We start from the raw sequence: 6,000 nt of genomic DNA on the forward strand, positions 1-6,000 counted from the left end.
TTATATCAGATCAATTAGATTTTAAGCCAAAGACTATAATAAGAGATGAGGAAGGACACTATATCATACTCAAAGGGTCTATCCAACAAGAAGATTTAACAATTTTAAATATCTATGCCCCCAACGTGGGAGCAGCCAACTATATAAACCAATTAATAACAAAATCAAAGAAACACATCAACAATAATACAATAATAGTAGGGGACTTTAACACTCCCCTCACTGAAATGGACAGATCATCCAAGCAAAAGATCAGCAAGGAAATAAAGGCCTTAAACGACACACTGGACCAGATGGACATCACAGATATATTCAGAACATTTCATCCCAAAGCAACAGAATACACATTCTTCTCTAGTGCACATGGAACATTCTCCAGAATAGATCACATCCTCGGTCCTAAATCAGGACTCAACCGGTATCAAAAGATTGGGATCATTCCCTGCATATTTTCAGACCACAATGCTCTAAAGCTAGAACTCAACCACAAAAGGAAGTTTGAAAAGAACCAAATACATGGAGACTAAACAGCATTCTTCTAAAGAATGAATGGGTCAACCGGGAAATTAAAGAAGAATTGAAAAAAATCATGGAAACAAATGATAATGAAAATGCAACGGTTCAAAATCTGTGGGACACAACAAAGGCAGTCCTGAGAGGAAAATATTTAGCGGTACAAGCCTTTCTCAAGAAACAAGAAAGGTCTCAGGTACACAATCTAACCCTACACCTAAAGGAGCTGGAGTAAGAACAAGAAAGAAACCCTAAGCCTAGCAGGAGAAGAGATATCATAAAGATCAGAGCAGAAATCAATGAAATAGAAACCAAAAAAAACAATAGAACAAATCAACGAAACTAGGAGCTGGTTCTTTGAAAGAATTAATAAAATTGATAAACCCCTGGCCTGACTTATCAAAAAGAAAAGAGAAAGGACCCAAATAAATAAAATCATGAATGAAAGAGGAGAGATCACAACTAACACCAAAGAAATACAAACTATTATAAGAACATACTATGAGCAACTCTACGGCAATAAATTTGACAATCTGGAACAAATGGATGCATTCCTAGAAACATAAACTACCACAACTGAACCAGGAAGAAAGAGAAAGCCTGAACAGACCCATAACCAGTAAGGAGATTGAAACAGTCATTAAAAATCTCCAAACAAACAAAAGCCCAGGGCCAGACGGCTTCCCGGGGGAATTCTACCAAACATTTAAAGAAGAACTAATTCCTATTCTCCTAAAACTGTTCCAAAAAATAGAAATGGAAGGAAAACTTCCAAACTCATTTTATGAGGCCAGCATCACCTTGATCCCAAAACCAGACAAGGATCCCACCAAAAAAGAGAGCTATAGACCAATATCCTTGATGAACACAGATGCGAAAATACTCAACAAAATACTAGCCAATAGGATTCAACAGTACATTAAAAAGATTATTCACCACGACCAAGTGGGATTTATTCCAGGGCTGCAAGGTTGGTTCAACATCCGCAAATCAGTCAATGTGATACAACACATCAATAAAAGTAAGAACAAGAACCATATGATACTCTCTATAGATGATGAAAAAGCATTTGACAAAGTACCGCATCCCTTCCTGATCAAAACTCTTCAAAGTGTAGGGATAGAGGGCACATACCTCAATATCATCAAAGCCATCTATGAAAAACCCACCGCAAATATCATTCTCAATGGAGAAAAACTGAAAGCTTTTCCGCTAAGGTCAGGAACACGGCAGGGATGTCCATTATCATCACTGCTATTCAACATAGTACTAGAGGTCCTAGCCTCAGCAATCAGACAACAAAAGGAAATTAAAGGCATCCAAATCGGCAAAGAAGAAGTCAAATTATCACTCTTTGCAGATGATATGATACTATATGTGGAAAACCCAAAAGACTCCACTCCAAAACTGCTAGAACTTATACAGGAATTCAGTAAAGTGTCAGGATATAAAATCAATGCACAGAAATCAGTTGCATTTCTCTACACCAACAGCAAGACAGAAGAAAGGGAAATTAAGGAATCAATCCCATTTACAATTGCACCCAAAACCATAAGATACCTAGGAATAAACCTAACCAAAGAGACACAGAATCTATACTCAGAAAACTATAAAGAACTCATGAAAGAAATTGAGGAAGACACAAAGAAATGGAAAAATGTTCCATGCTCCTGGATTGGAAGAATAAATATTGTGAAAATGTCTATGCTACCTAAAGCAATCTACACATTTAATGCAATTCCTATCAAAGTCCCATCCATCTTTTTCAAAGAAATGGAACAAATAATTCTAAAATTTATATGGAACCAGAAAAGACCTCGAATAGCTAAAGGGATATTGAAAAAGAAAGCCAACGTTGGTGGCATCACAATCCCGGACTTCAAGCTCTATTACAAAGCTGTCATCATCAAGACAGCATGCTACTGGCACAAAAACAGACCCATAGATCAATGGAACAGAATAGAGAGCCCAGAAATAGACTCTCAACTCTATGGTCAACTAATCTTCGACAAAGCAGGAAAGAATGTCCAATGGAAAAAAGACAGCCTCTTCAATAAATGGTGCTGGGAAAATTGGACAGCCACATGCAGAAAAATGAAATTGGACCATTTCCTTACACCGCTCACGAAAATAGACTCAAAATGGATGAAGGACCTCAATGTGAGAAAGGAATCCATCAAAATCCTTGAGGAGAACACAGGCAGCAACCTCTTCGACCTCAGCCGCAGCAACATCTTCCTAGGAACAATGCCAAAGGCAAGGGAAGCAAGGGCAAAAATGAACTTTTGGGATTTCATCAAGATCAAAAGCTTTTGCACAGCAAAGGAAACAGTTAACAAAATCAAAAGACAACTGACAGAATGGGAGAAGATATTTGCAAACGACATATCAGATAAAGGACTAGTGTCCAGAATCTATAAAGAACTTAGCAAACTCAACACCCAAAGAACAAATAATCCAATCAAGAAATGGGCAGAGGACATGAGCAGACATTTCTGCAAAGAAGACATCCAGATGGCCAACAGACACATGAAAATGTGCTCCATATCACTCGGCATCAGGGAAATACAAATCAAAACCACAATGCGATATCACCTCACACCAGTCAGAATGGCTAAAATGAACAAGTCAGGAAATGACAGATGCTGGCGAGGATGCGGAGAAAGGGGAACCCTCCTACACTGTTGGTGGGAATGCAAGCTGGTGCAACCTCTCTGGAAAACAGCATGGAGGTTCCTCAAAATGTTGAAAATAGAACTGCCCTATGACCCAGCAATTGCACTATTGGGCATTTACCCTAAAGATACAAACGTAGTGATCCAAAGGGGCACGTGTACTCGAATGTTTATAGCAGCAATGTCCACAATAGCCAAACTATGGAAAGAACCTAGATGTCCATCAACAGATGAATGTATCAAGAAGATGTGGTATATATACACAATGGAATACTATGCAGCCATCGAAAGAAATGAAATCTTGCCATTCGCGACAATATGGATGGAACTAGAGCGTATCATGCTTAGCGAAATAAGTCAAGCGGAGAAAGACAACTATCATATGATCTCCCTGATATGAGGAAGTGGTGATGCAACATGGGGGCTTAAGTGTGTACGAGAAGAATAAATGAAAGAAGTTGGGATTGGGAGGGAGACAAACCATAAGTGACTCTTAATCTCACAAAACAAACTGAGGGTTGCTGGGGGGAGGGGGTTTGGGAAAAGGGGGTGGTATTGTGGACATTGGGGAGGGTATGTGTTTTGGTGAGTGCTGTGAAGTGTGTAAACCTGGTGATTCACAGACCTGTACCCCTGGGGATAAAAATATATGTTTATAAAAAATAAAAAATTATATTAAAAAAAGAAAAATAAAAAAAAGAAAAAAAAAAAGAAAAACATTTATAAGGGTAAACCCAATGAAGGAATGGAATATGAATATAAAGATGAAAAAAATATTTTTTTTAATTTCTAAAAAAGGAGTTGATAAGGTAAGTTGGTTGGGAGAATAAAGAAAAAGAAAGTGGAGAGAATTTGTTTGGTTGGAGACTAGAACAAGCCCGGTGCTAAATTTAGGGTGTATTTTGATCTATTTAAAGAAGTTGTACCCCAAATTTTTTTGAAAAAAAGCCTTCTGGGGCGCCTGGGTGGCTCAGTGGGTTAAAGCTTCTGCCTTCGGCTCAGGTCATGATCCCAGGGTCCTGGGATCGAGCCTCGCATGGGGCTGTCCACTCCATGGAGAGCCTGCTTCCTCTCTCTCTCTCTCTCTCTGCCTACTTCTGATATCTGTCAAATAAATAAATAAAATCTTAAAAGAAAAAAGAAAAAGCCTTATATGTATACAAAAAATAAAGTTAGATACAATGAAGGATAAAATATGACTATAGTAATGAAGTTTCAAAAAAAGGTTTTTTTTTTAAATGAATGGTATTATTAAGATAGAATAGTTAAAAAATGTTAAAAGAGGAAAGGATAAAAGTTAAAGAAATTAATAGAAGAAAAAATAAAATTAAAAAAAATTTAATTAACTTTGCAAGACTAAAGAATCATGGAGAGAAAGCCATGAATTCCATGCTTTGCTTTCTCCTCCCCTGGAATTCCACAGTTCTCCTTGTTAAGTGAACTTGATCTTGGCTGGATTTCTTGCTGATCTTCTGAGGGAGGGGCTGGTTGTAGTGATTCTCAAGTGTCTTTGCCCAAGGCAGAATTGCACCACCCTTACCAGGGACCAGGCTACATAATCCGCTTGGGTTTACTTTCAGGAGCTTTTGTTCCCTGAACACTTTCCTTAGAGTTCTGGACTCGAGAATGAAAATAGCAGCCTCCCAATCTCTGACCCGGAGGAGCCAAGAGCTCGGGGCCCCACTCCTTAGTGCACACTCAGAGAAAAGTGCTCAATCACTCCCATCTCCCTGGCCTCTGGCTGCACTCCGAGCTCACCCAGCCTGTGACCAGTGTGTCTGTTTCTGGCACACAGCTCCACCTGGAGTCTCCAAACCCTGTAGATCCTTGAGCTCTTCCAGGGGGGGTCTCCCCCAATCTTGTGAGGACCCCACTCATAGAGCCATGGCCTGTGCCACAGGTTATGGTTCACAGATTATGGTTGAGAGCTCACTCCTTGGCTCTGTCTCTGTGGCTGGTTTCCCCGCTCTAATACATGTTTGCTCTGTGATTCTCAGACACCCCCAATCCTTCTGTGACCCTGCAGGACCTGGGGCTATGCTGTCCCTTTGTGGGCTTCATCCCAGTTTAGCCTCTGGAGCAATGTCACTCAGTGGAGCAGACTTTAAGAAGTACTGATTTTGTGCTCTGTTGCTCCACTGCTTGCCAGGAGCCCGCCCCTCCCCCCACGGTCTACCTTCCCCTTGCTTTGGATTCACTTTTCTGCCAGTCCTACCTTTCAGAAAATGGTTGATTTTCTGTTTCTAGAAAACTAGAAACAGCTCTTCATCTCTTCAATCTCCTCTTGGATTTGTAGGTGTTCAGAATGGTTTGATAAATTATCTAGCTGATCTCCTTCTACTTGATGTCATCTCAGCTTGCTACTTCTCTGCCATCTTGACTCCTCCCCCAGTAAAATCTTTGTTAAAAAGATAAAATAATTTATGATTGGCTTAGTTAATTATTATCTGCAGATCCTTGTTTTTTGTTTTGTTTGTTCAGTTTTTTAAATAATCTGATATAGTTTAGGAGCACCTGGATGGCTTACTCAGAAAAGTGTGATTCTTGGTGTCGGGGTTATGAGCTCAAGCACCATATGAGGTGTGGAGATTACTTAAAAAAAAAATTGATATAATTTAACCTGTCGACCTAAATACTCTTGTCATATGAGAACACAGATAACATTAAATGAATTAAAATAAAAATTGTTAATGCTTATAAACTGTGATTTATAAACTTATATTTAGAAGATTCTAAAGAGTGTTTTCTTCCAAGGATATTATATTTAGAATTAAGCATTATGAATGGTACTCAAAAAGTATCAAATTAATGT

The 6,000-nt window shown here is 39.0% G+C and overlaps 1 long non-coding RNA gene across 4 annotated transcripts in view; it reads right to left on the reverse strand.

The window, feature by feature from the left end:
- Positions 1-5,546, reverse strand: part of LOC101683796 — a 40,018-nt gene extending 34,472 nt beyond the window's left edge. For all 4 annotated transcript variants that reach the window (XR_001177696.2, XR_001177697.2, XR_001177695.2 and 1 more), the window contains exon 1: positions 5,404-5,546. This is a non-coding gene — a long non-coding RNA (uncharacterized LOC101683796). The remainder of the gene's footprint in view (positions 1-5,403) is intronic.
- Positions 5,547-6,000: the final 454 nt, after the last annotated feature.

The sequence above is a fragment of the Mustela putorius genome, unplaced genomic scaffold (assembly GCF_011764305.1).
Source record: "Mustela putorius furo isolate JIRA1106 unplaced genomic scaffold, ASM1176430v1.1 tig00000151_pilon_pilon_pilon, whole genome shotgun sequence".
NCBI lineage: Eukaryota > Metazoa > Chordata > Mammalia > Carnivora > Mustelidae > Mustela > Mustela putorius.